The sequence below is a fragment of the Anomalospiza imberbis genome, chromosome 10 (genome assembly GCF_031753505.1).
Source record: "Anomalospiza imberbis isolate Cuckoo-Finch-1a 21T00152 chromosome 10, ASM3175350v1, whole genome shotgun sequence".
Taxonomy (NCBI): Eukaryota; Metazoa; Chordata; class Aves; order Passeriformes; family Viduidae; genus Anomalospiza; species Anomalospiza imberbis.
Window position 1 is genome coordinate 18180294 of NC_089690.1, and position 12544 is coordinate 18192837.

Consider the following 12544-nt stretch of genomic DNA (forward strand, 5'->3'; position numbering starts at 1 on the left):
TGTTTATGCTAAAAAGGCCATTTGCTGGTGCACTTTGTGTTTCCCATTGTCAGGTGGCAGAGTGCCCAGTGCCTGGCTGGCTGTGGCCCCAGTCAAAGCAGTGCTGCACAGAAGGTGGATGGGCTCCCTGTTGCACTGAGGGCAGGGCTATCTGCTGTCTACAGCCAGCGTGGAAATAGCACAAACCCCCGGGACCACGCTCAAGGGTAACTGCAACATTCACCAAACCCCTTTTTTCAGACCCAGCTGCTGAGTTCTGAGCCTACCCTTATGCTCCTTTTAAAGACAGTGGCTGTGTTCAACCAGGTGAATCTCACTATTCCCTTCACCCTCCTGGGTTGTACGTGCTCTGTGTTAAACCCACTGTGAGCAGGTTTCCTGTTCACTTGGTAAAACCTGGGCTGTGAGCACTGCCTGGCCAATTAATTTTTTGTGGTACCCAGGGAGCAACAAAGCCTGAGAAACCATGTTTTTCTTTCTTCAATTACATTCATTGTGGTAGCAAGGACAAGGTAGGAATCACTAAAATAATTTGATCCAAAGTTGTTTCGGCAGAATGCTTCTGTGATGAACTGCACTGTGTTTACTACCAATGTGGGGCTGCAAAGAGCTGCAAATAAATGAGGAGTTGGAGCAAACGGGTGAGTCAGGCTTCCTTTATGTGCCATAAGGACAGAGAGGGGCCGTTTCACACTGAGCATCCATCGTGGAGAGTCAGCCTCCCAGAACTGCTGTCATTAGAAAGCATTGTTGAATGAAGGATCGTTTAAAACAGCTGGACAGGGCAGGAGGCAGGCTACTCCAGACAGTAAGCAGGTGCAGAGGACAGCAGGAGGGCAACAGAATTTGTTAGAAGACCTGCCATTAATGATATTTTTTACTAGTAATTTTATTAGAGGAAAGGCTTTTTATTGTTATTGTTTTTTCATTAGAAATAATAGTGCTTGTGTGTGAGGCATTTCTATATAGTGTACCCCAGGACTAGATTTGCTCACAGGGTCTAAAAGAGCATATTGTGCAGCAGCTTATATATTTGGGGCTTTCAATTGCATTTTGTTTCCATCTCAGTGAAGTGTTTCTTATTTGGAAAAGCTGGCTAATCTTTGTCATTTACCTACATAGTAAGTGGTTTGACTTTTCTAGATCTAGGACTGGGCTTTAGAAGGGAAAGAAATGTTGTGTGTGCCTTTGTTTGTTTGCAGGTTAGTTATGGGGATTTGATTTTTGTTGTTTTGGATTGGTAGGTTTGTCTGGTTTTGTTGTTGTATTGTTTTGGTCTCTTTTTTCTTTTTTTCTTTTTTTCTTTTTTTTTTTTTTTTTTTTTTTTTTTTTTTGTTCAAATGCTGTTTCAGGTGTCATCTTGGCAGAATAAAAGCTGCCAAGTAAAGGAAAAAAAATAAATCTGTGCCAAAGTCCTGTAGAGAATTCCTGCAGGATTAAAACAGTTGTAAGAATCTCCTTCCTTCTCTTACATCCATGCATTTGGCCTCACAAACACACCTCTTTAGAAGCACTGACCAGTTTTTGAACAAATCTCCTTTGCTGAAATTTTGCAAATGACTGCTGCACTGTTTGAAATGGTTGCTCCAAATGCAGGTGTCTGCCATGCAGGACTTCCTCACCAGATGGGTGGTTAAATGCCCTGCCTTTGCTGCAGCCTGCAAGCTGTTTTACATTGCATGAGAGAAGTCAAAAAGTCAATTAATATGCTGACCAAGACAAAATAGTTCTTTGCACCTTTAGTCAAGCCCAGTGTGGACTCTCTTATGAGAAAATTATTAATAATAAGTATGTTGTAAGCCTCATGTCATCTCTCTAGGAGATACTTAATCCTACAAGTTGGATCAAGAATCTAATTTGCTTTTAATCAGATGGGATATAGCATTGTGTATGAGGAAGTACTGCTTAATCTTTTGCATTCTGGTGGGGAGGCTGGGAGTCCAAAAGCCATTGTGATTTGAGGACTCATTCAATGCTGGTAGAAGCGAATAAATTCAGTATTCCAGGGACTTAGCGTGACTCCTGTGGTTTCTTTTGCCTGTCCTTTTAGCAAGTGTTTCACTTAGATGCTCAGAAACAATCTGGGCAGGGTGAGCAGTGTGAGAGGGAGCATTTCTGGGTCCCAGGGCAGCTGCTGTCCCCATGGCTGCGTTGTTCGTGCTGCAGCCTGGCAGCTCTGCAGTCCTGCAGCTGCAGCTTCGGGTGTGCAGGGCCGTCCCAGACACACCTGTGCACTCCCAAAACCACCTCCTGTGCTGCACCCAGCTGCAGCTCAGCGGCCATGTAGGGCCAGGGCTGCTCTGGCAGATGGCAGCTGCACTCAGAGGAGCCCTGAGGACATCGAGGGGGGATGTGACTTCCAGAGTGAGAGAGGACCCCAGGTGTGTGAGACTGCTGCTGCTCAGCCTCAGCTCAGCTTCTCCTCCGTGTTTCGGTGTGCACCTTGGCAACTGTGCTTGGTAAAAGGCCAAGTGAAATCAATCCCTGTGTACGCTCTTCCCTCCAAAGATTAGGCGTGATTTTGCACTGAACACTGAAAAGCAAACTGGGATCAATTCTGAACCTTGACATCTTGGTGTAAAGTAAGTTTAGACTAAGCAATATAACTTTTATTTTTCTTTTTTTTCTAGGATCAGTAGGAGAACAGGATTTGGCCCATTAGACTTCATTTGCAATGTGGGGAGGTTGTGAAAATTCTACTTTTAAAAAGCTTGCTGCAATCTGTCATTTAATTTGAAGAGTGCCTGCAGCACTAAGATTCAGGTAAGAACCAATTAATGATAATGTTATTAATGAACTTTTCCAAATGCATATTTCATTTAGCTATAACAAGACAGTTATCTCTGATCAGCTATCAAACTGGAAGAGAGATTAATGAGTCAGATACATAACTAAATATACAATAATTTAAGTTAATATGAAAGTTTAAAAGTCAAGACTAACTGGTCATCCTGGGCAGATAATGTTTAAATAAACACTACCTTCAGAATTAGTAGTCCAGGTTTTTTTATATCAATTGTAGTTTAAATTAGTGAAAGAATCATAGTTGGTGATTCCTGTGGGGAGCATGCCCAGGTGTAGACTGGAGGAAAATGCTGCCTTTACTTCCTTTGTTATGAGTAAATGCTGAGCGGGCTTGTAAGATAGAGGTTTTTGTCAAGATACATGTGCTATATCAAAAATGTTCCAGCAATATAACAGAAATTACACAGAATAGATAAAGGATAGGCTGTATGTTTTATTATTTCACTCATAGCCCAATTTGGTGGAAGTGGATCATCTCTTTCCTGTGAAATTATTTTTAATGAGCTTAATATAATTCTTTCTCTACTTACAGCCTTTTGTTCATAACCCTGGCCAGTGAATAAGAGAAAATTATGCATTCTTTGAATCATACCAGGCACAGCTATTTTCTAGTTTCTCAAGGGCATATTTATATTAATCCTAACAGCAGCCAGGCAAAAAGCCTGAGTGACAAAGCAGGCTCAAAGTGTCCTTTGTGTGTTAGGACTGCTCACCCATGTAAGCTGGGTCTGGCCATGGCAACGCTCAGGAAAGACTGGACACTACAGCAAAAGTTGTGTAAGCAAAAAGGCAGAATCATTTCCATAGATAACCTTGAAAAAAGGGCAGGAGAAGAGATGAACAGAGAAAATAGGGCTCTTTAACCCCCAAAAGGTCAGCCATTGCAGCAGAAATGAAAGAAGAAGATGCTATGGAGGGCATGGCATGTATCTCACACAGCAGTCACGCATCCCTGCCTCTCTGCTGAGGTGTCACATATTCAGCTGAGCTCTGGATATGCTACAGACATCAGTAGATGTCTCAGCAGTGCCCAGGAAACACATTCCCACACTGCGTCCTCTGATGGATCAAGGCCACATCATGTCTGCTGCATCCGTGGCAGTCAAAGTGGCAGAGCACGGTGAGAGGCTCACGTCTGCCTTTCTCCCTTCCCGTTCCACTCAGCAGCTCAGCCCTCAGAAAACTGTAAACTTCTCTCCTGCCAAGTGAACTTTACCCCTCCACAAATAGAAGCACTCCTTATGGCTTTCTGCTGCCAGTAGTGATCTATGTCCTGCTTCTCACTCGGTTTCTGTATCTTTGTGACACCTCAAAGTGCTTAGCCCTGCTCCACACCCAATCCCCGCTAAGACCTGTGATAACTTAGTCATAGTTTAGATTTATAGAAAAAGCAAAATGAACTTGGAAACCTGCAAACAATCTTGTTCCTTGATGTGAGAAAGCTATAATACAGTGAAGGAAAGCATGACAGCTGATTAGATGATTGGTATAAAGCTGTTAATGGAAATCAGCTGTTCCATGGCAGGCAGTGCTTTAAGGGGATTCCCACTCTGTTGGTTCCTGAACAATGCATGAGCTTGAGCTGGTATCTAACTGATATCTAACCTGCCCTTTCTGGGCCTTGGTTTTCCATACCTAAAATGGGGACAGAAACTCTTTCCTGCATCAGAGAATTGCAGAAAGAAAACAGTGTTCAGCACTTCGGATTCACAACAAGTAGAATTGCGACAGGTAGTAAGCAGATTTGCATTATATTCTAAGAGGCAATCATAGAAGACTTAACAATAGATTTCCTTTCAGAAAAGCAGCAGAACAAATAGAGATTTAAAGGTATGGTTTAACAGACGAATATTTAATTCTGTCAGTTGACTGTTTTCCATTAAAGGCTACGCAGGTACAATTCAGAAAAATTCCAGTGACTTGTATAAAGGAAAAAAGTCATTAGCTGAGAATCTGATTGGTCTTTCAGTATAGATTTTATATGAGTTTTATGGCCTACATGAAGGAAATGAGACAAATAGTTTCCTGTTATATTAATTTTGAAATACAGAACTTTACATTGTTTGTTTATAACATTAATTGAGAGAGGTGATAAGGAATATTACTATCTAAATACTTATTACCAAAATGCATCAGCAAATCACTGTCTTAAATGGTGCAGTAGGTGGGTCACCAACTTTTGCAATGGCCTCTTTGAGTAAGCTCTGCAGGAGGTGTAATCCACAGGGAAAATAGGAAAAGAGTTCCTAGATGTTCAGATTGTGGCTTATAGGGGAAGCATCGGGCTTGGTCCAAATTTACAGTCTAACATGGCCCCTTAGACTGAGACTGGGAAGAGACCCACAGTGTTTGCTCTTTGTGAGGATACACAGGGAAAAAAAGGACAAAGTGGTTTGAAAAGGTGTGGCTTCTAAGAAATGGTAAAAAAATGTGCAGGCACCCAGAAGGATCTTGGCTAGCCTAAAGGAAACTTGTGCTGAGAACATCTCAAGAACTGTCTCTGGGTTCAGGAGTTTTGGATCCAAGGCTGGAGAAGGGCTAGGCTGTGTTGTCTCTTCTGCAATGGTAAGCAGAAGTCCAAAGCACAGAAGAGACAGAACTGTTCTGCTCCAGGAGCAAGGAAGGAAGCAGGAAATGCCTGATGATAAATGTCAGTTTTTGTGGACTCTTAAATCTCATTTTCATTTATGTTGCGTGCATTCATACTGTTTTCAGAAATTCAAAAATTGAGTGTGGAAGGCTCATAGAGTGATCAGGGCTTTGTTTTTATATCTTTGTTTGCTTTCTCATGATTTTAAATGACCAAGCCACTTCCATTCTCTTTGAAATTAAAATTATTTCTGTCAAAGCAGACAACAGTGCTGCTTTTTATACCACAGATGAAATTTTCTGTATCAATACCATCTCAGTAGGGATTCAAGCTTTAAAACAAGATGCCCCTTGAAAATGTACCTGCAATAAATAGCAAAATACCATTCTGTTGTTTCCAGCTAAAATACCACAATTGTTCTTGTTGCAACTTAAGAACAGCTTTCCTTGGTTGAAGATAATTACATTTCACTAATTGTTATGAAGACTGCTATGCTTTAGTGGGTTTCTGCTCAACAAAATACCTAGGAATAAGTAAGAGAACACCTGAAGGGGAAAATAGTTAATGGTGGGTTTCAGGTACTGAAAAATGCCTCTCTCACTTGGAAAGAAAACCTGAGTAAAATGTCTGGTAAACAGCATCAGTGGAGGTTGGCATGAAGCAAAGCAAAGGACTGGCTCAGTGGACTGGCTACTGCCAATTAAATGGTTTGATGCACTGTCTACCTCAGGTAATGAGGTCTGGCTAAACCCTTAGGCCCTGGGCACCCGTTAGAAAAGACAAATATAGCTGGTAGGGAAAAAGAAAATTCCATTGGGACATCTTTGATTTAAACAGAATTAAATGGCACGCTGCCATGTCAATGGTTTTCATGGAATGCAAATAGGTCTGTCTAATGGAGAGAAAATGCACATCATTCATTTTAGACTGTAATTAGGTTTTAATTTAATCAAGTGTTGGTACCAAAGCAGGCCTTGGAGAAAGATTTTGATGTTAAAGCCTTCAAAGCTTCTTTGGAGAACTCTAAATGGTTTGTGTGGTAGTAAATCAACCTGCGAAGTGGTACTATACAATGTGCATATCTTAGCTCTATCATGGTCTATTATAAAACTTAAAACAGGGAATAAGTGGAATGCACTGCTTTTATGAAAGAAAACACTGAGTCATACTGTGAATCACTCTATCTCAGGGAGACAATTTCTTTGAACATTGTGTTTTTGGAGAGTAGTAAAAAGTACTACCAAGGACAGTGTGCAATTAAAAGTACTTTAATTTGCATTGAGGGGCTAGAGCTTATGGTATAGAATTATTAGTAAATAATGTCTAATTGCAACACAAGGGGAGCAAATGTGAAATTAATACTGGATCTATAATTTTTCATTATTATGGTCTTGTCTATGTGAGCATTTATTCAGTCTTATGTTCCACTCTGGTTGGACTTTGAAAAAGGAAGAGACATATTTGGATTATGGAGTATGTTGGATAATCTCCAAAATATTCTTCATCCCTGGCAATATCCTGTCTCCTTCCTTACCTGTCAATCAGGGTGTAGCTGAACACAAGGCAGCTGGAACTTCACAGTTTCTGTGGAGAACAGTCATCACTTATAGATCTCCTTTCCATTTCTAGAGTGCAGGCTGGGTTTCCTGTCTAGAGTGTCTCCCATCTTTATTAGCAGCTGGTGTAAAGAACTCAGTGTTTTCTGATTGCTGCTTGATAGTGAAAGCTGGGGACTTGGTCCTGAGCTCATAGAAATTAATAAGAAAACATTCTGCCCTGGATCTTTCAGCAGATATTAAGTGTAGAACATGGAGAAGGTCAGTATATTAATTTCATACCTGATTTTCAATTTAACATCCAAACTATAACTGGTATTATGTAATCTGTATTATTTGATTTTGTAGCTGGTATTAAAAATGCATATATTCAGTTATGTATCTTAAATAATTCAAATTCCCTTTAAATACAATAATTTTTTTTATGGTGGACAGAAAAAGCTTTTCTTACATTGATTTTAGGAAAGAAGAGAGTGCAAGAAAAATCCTATATTCCCTGAAAACTGTGCAGAAAAGTAATATTCTTTGCTAATGAGATCTGAGCTGTGGGAGGGTGTTGCAATACAGAAAAGGTGATCTTCAGAAATAAATGCATAAAAACTACAGCAAATGAAGACTATTGTGAAACTTCATTGCTGGGTCTCACTGAGGTCTGGACCTCAGTTTAGGAGCTGATTTTGTTCTCGCAGAGCCCACTGATTTCAAGGGAAGGCTTTAACTGGCTAGGAAGGCAGACTAAAAGAATTTACAGCAGGGTGGAGCTGTAAATAAGACAAAACAAACTTCATCTATGAAAAAAAACCCCTTATTTTTCATCAATGACAGAGGCTTATTGACTGAACAATCTATGTATGCTTGCAGCTCCTGCTTGGGTTAATTGTGACTGAGCAGTTTGCCTGCAAGAGGCGTCAATTTAGCATCATCCGGGGTAATGTGCTTACTTTAAATAGCTTCTGAGTAATTAGGACATTGCTCATTACTTTGCCACTGTCCCTAGCAGAAACATTACAGGCTCAGTTTGTTGGACACTGTTAGGAGTTGATTTCCTGCCCTGCATTGTTTTCTGCAAATTGTGGCTTATGAGAGCATGGGCCTTTATGGGAATCACAGCAAAAGTAAACATCTTAAATTAAGACAGTTTGAAAGAAAGTTTGATTGTTAGGAAGATAACCAGCCAAGCAGGAAATGCCAAGCAAAACAACATTCTTCAGGCACCTGATAGAAATATGGTTCTCCAGGCAGCCTGTTGGGTCCTGCTGGCTGGGGTTTTCCTACACTTGCTCCAGACACCAAGTGCAGGGTTAGGGATCCTGGCTGAGGTGATTCTCATCTCATAAAGAGCACCAATCTCAAACTTTATGTTTATTTTACATGGGCGTTGCTCTTAGTTTGCACTGAAAGGTGAGGCAGTCCTGAGGTTTGCCCACTGTTCTTGGACTCTCTGAGAAGTCCCAGCAGCTACAGTGTGAAATGGGAGCGTTTCCCTTTGAAATATGTGGTGTGCCATTTCAAATGTGGCCTTTCAGTTTGTTCTACTAATGTCCATATTAAAACATGTGGGATACAGAAAGGATCTTGAAATACTTACCTGCATTCCTACACGATAAAAAGTATTCTCTGATTTCTTTTGAACACATGTTCCCACTGAAATCAGTCAATGGAGAGGTGAGGCAGGAAGGCTGCTAATTTTTATGGAATTATGAATTTGTATGTGTAGAATCAGGGCAATTGTTTCTATTAATAGTAGACCTGTGAGATTGCTACTGATGGGCAAAACAGTTTCTTGAAAGAGGCATTAAAACAGCTGTAATCTAGTTTACTGTGCTCGTAAAATTTTATTCTGATGCCACGTTGATTTCTTTGCTGCTAAAGTGATTAAAATAACTTCCCCCTGCTGGCTGTCATTTAATTATGGTGATCTCTCCTTAAACTGGATGAGAGGAGTGATAAGCAAAATGCCAATAGAGAGCCTCCACTCAACAGGAGCATGATCTGTACAGTAACCCTGATGCTTCACCAAAGATCATCACTGAGGCTGCCTCAGAGCCTTTACTCTGGAGGCATAACCTTGTGGATGCCAAAAATAAGATCTGAAGGTTCACTTGGGATCTGGCCTTATGATATCATCTCAGAGTCCAACTTGGCCAGCCCATGTGGTGGCCTATGCTTACAGTAGGGCAGGAATGAGATTTGGCATCATGTGGGAAGTGGTTCTTACTTATTTTTTGTGTCTGTAGGCTCCACTTCTTCAATGATTAGCTACCATGGGAACTGACTTCACAAATCCCTGTTCTGGGTAGAGCTGGGGAAACACCTGTCCTTCCATTTCCTCATCCTTGCCCTCCCCTACCACCCTCACTTGACCAAATACAGATACATTTATAGAGGAAGAGCTTAAAATTCACATTGAATTCCCAGGGCTTAACTAGAATTCTTACTTGTTCTCCTTTCTTATATTTTACTTTTATTTTATTCCTGAAGTTTCAGATCAGCATATTTTTTCCTTTAATAAACACTTAAGTTTACAGCCTTTAATCTTTTTTTTTTATTTAAACCACAAATAAATGTACAACCTTTTATGAATTCAAATTAAAAATGAACTGTGATGAAAATGATTTACAGTCACTGTAGCTTAGCAGAGGAAATATACAACTTCTTTGCAGTACATCATATTCTGCTCCTTTAATTTATAAGCAAGCTGTAATGTAACATATTAATCATACGAAGAAAACATAGCTTCAGTTTGAAATATTTGTTGCAGCAGATCTCCACACACCTGCAAATTATTTATTCTTAGAAAAGAAAAAAAAAAACATGTGTAGCATATGCTATTGCATCCACAAGAAAAATTGATATATTTAGAAAAATTCTGCAGTAAATTATATTTTTTACCTTTTTTCTTCAACCACTTTCATCTTTCCTGAACTCAGCTTCCCATGTTCTTTCAGATGTTCTGTCCCATGTGGAAGTTGAAGGTGGCTGGACAAAAGAGAGAAGGATGCAACTCCACCTTGTGTCACAGCTTCCTGTTTAAACTGGAAGATGCTCTTGTTACCCTACAGGGGAAAAAATAAGGTCTGAAATATTAAATTTTTTTTCAGCGATCATAGAGGCAGTTGCTGTATTCACAAATTGGGTCCTTCAACCAGGAAGACAGGCAAAAAAGACTGGCAGGGTGAAAAACTGTGCTAAAGAAATAGATCAGCAAATAGACATACTCACAGTAGTCTTTGCTGTAATATCTGATTAATAGTAGTAGAAAAGAGGGTTTCTTTTTGGTGCAACAACACTTTTGCCAGCACCTACTAACACTGCACAAAAGCAGCCTCTGACTCTTTTAAGCATTTGAATCTTGCAAGCAAGTATAGGAGACTTGAAAGCAAGAAGTATTTGAGGCCTGATTTGCTTAAATTACAGACTTATTCACAAGGAGGGAGAGATTCAGGAGGGTTACAGCCAACATTTCAGAGGGTGCTCTGGATCCCTGCTGTTAACTTGGGCTGTGGTTTCTTTCTCTCTGCTTTCTGAATAAACCTGTCTGGCTTGAGACACCAGAGTGTCTTCACATTATGGTGGTGTTTCTCTTGTTAAGTGCAAAATTATTTTGAAGTAAGACTGTGGAGGAGGGAGAAATCATGATATAAATTTTGCCTTTTGCCTCCTTTCCCAACCTGAATGGGAGAGGTAGTTGGAAGACGATAAACAAAAAAGGGGAGCGAGGGGGCAGCAGCAAAACTCCTAGAGGGAATCATGAGTCTTGTTCTCACAAGTCAAAAGGCCTGCAATAATGAACCACTAGGGATAAGTAAAAGGGAAAACATAAGTTACAGGAAGCCAAATGCAGTGCCTTTGGGCACATAAGTTTGTGTAGAATGTGTGCAGGAACTTCTTTTAACCCTTTCATTCTGCACCATTGAAAGGGTAAAGTTGATCTCATGTATCCCCTTGTAGAGCAGGTGCTTTATTTCCTTTACTGAAATCTTAGAAACGTGGCTGATTCTTTAGCATGCCAGCTGGCAGGAGGTGTGCAGAAACCAGTTGCTGTTGAAGGTTTCCATCCGGCTTGGGTGTTACCATTTCTGTGGGGACACCTCTGTCCACCAGGCTTTCTGCTGTGCCTAATTCTGGTTGTCTTAAAGAAGAGGGTAGCTGATATCATGTAATTGAGCTGCTAAGAAATAGGTTTGATTTCCTTGACTGAGCTTAACGCAGACCTGCTATTTGTCCCCATCAAATCTGATCATTCCTTTTTCTTATAAGCAATATGCCTGTGAAAGCAGAGGACTTGTGACTCTGGACCTTTTAGGTTTAACACTGCCAGATGAAGACCCAAGGAAAGGGAGTAACTTCTGTTCTCTGTAGCTAGGTTTATTCCCTTAGACCTTGGTGAAAAGTTAAAAAGCTAAATGGAGTAGAGTACTGAGGAACTGAACGATACAACCATTGTCTGAGACCTGTAAAAAAGCAGAAGGAGCCTTAGCTCAATCTTGGTGGAAAAGGCATTGGTCCAGTAGGCTTGAGACAAATGGGCTGTGTTCCCTTTGGCACAGGGTGGTGTTAACACTGCCATTAAGGTGTCTGCCCTGGTTTGGTGTCCTCACCTGTGTGGGTGGTGACTGTGGAGAGGCTCCCTCCTGCAGCAGCACCTGTGTGTTGTGCTCTCCGGGGCATCGCAATTTGGCTTTGGTTTGCAGCCTGCAATCCAACCCCACCCTGCTGCAGGACTGTGCCTTGAAAGCATGACCTGAGTGTGAAGTAGCAGCTGGCTGCAGTCCAGCAGCTCCTGCCAACTCTGAGAGGCTTCACTGTGAGGATGGGGAAGCAGGAAGAGAAAATGAAAGAGGAGGGGAGGGCAATAGCATAAAAAGTCTGGGTACATTTGCACAAGCCTAACTGAAGGATTCAGAGACCTGAAGTCTGAATGCTTAATCTAAAAGAGAATATGTTAAACAAAAACAAAACCCAAACCACTGCTGCCACCAGAAAGCCCATATTCCCTCAATGCTTTGGAGTGAGTAGTGTCTGGATCTGAACAGTTGACAATGTTTTTGCCTCTTCTCCTCTGTTGTCTCCTATTGCATAACATCCTCCATTGAATCCATCAATACTGAAACATTTTGATCCAGAGCAATATTTTTCAATATCTGGAGAAGTTTGCAAATTCACAGTGTTTTTTCCCAAGGAAAACAAAATTAAATTGTGAAATCCTCTACAAAAGCAACTTCCATCCTCCACATAAAGGAGGATAAAAAGCCCAAGATATAAGTGATGGTTTTGTTGTAGTGTTGATGACTTGAGAGGCTACCTAGAACAGAGGCTAGACAATGTTAAAGGAATAAAGTAGGTATTTATTAAAAGGCTTTCAAAGGATATACCTTGGACAGTAAAAGAACCCAGCTGAGGCTACAGCCAAAATAAACCCAAGTCCATCATGAGTTTTCACACTTTTATAAGTCTTGGTCCATTTACATATTGGGGTTAATTGTCCAATTACAGCTTCAGGTTGTGAAGTCCCATCCTCCCATATTGCTCTCTTCAGTTTGTCTCTGTTCATAGTTTTTGGGCCTGAAGCTGCAAGTGTCCTTGGTTCTTG

The 12544-nt window shown here is 40.8% G+C and overlaps 1 long non-coding RNA gene across 1 annotated transcript; it reads left to right on the top strand.

The window, feature by feature from the left end:
• Positions 1–192: 192 nt before the first annotated feature.
• On the top strand, positions 193–10074 carry LOC137479577 (uncharacterized). The gene is made up of 3 exons (XR_011002354.1): positions 193–641; positions 2631–2763; positions 9900–10074. It is a non-coding gene; the product is annotated as an uncharacterized lncRNA (long non-coding RNA).
• The last annotated feature ends 2470 nt before the right edge of the window (positions 10075–12544 follow it).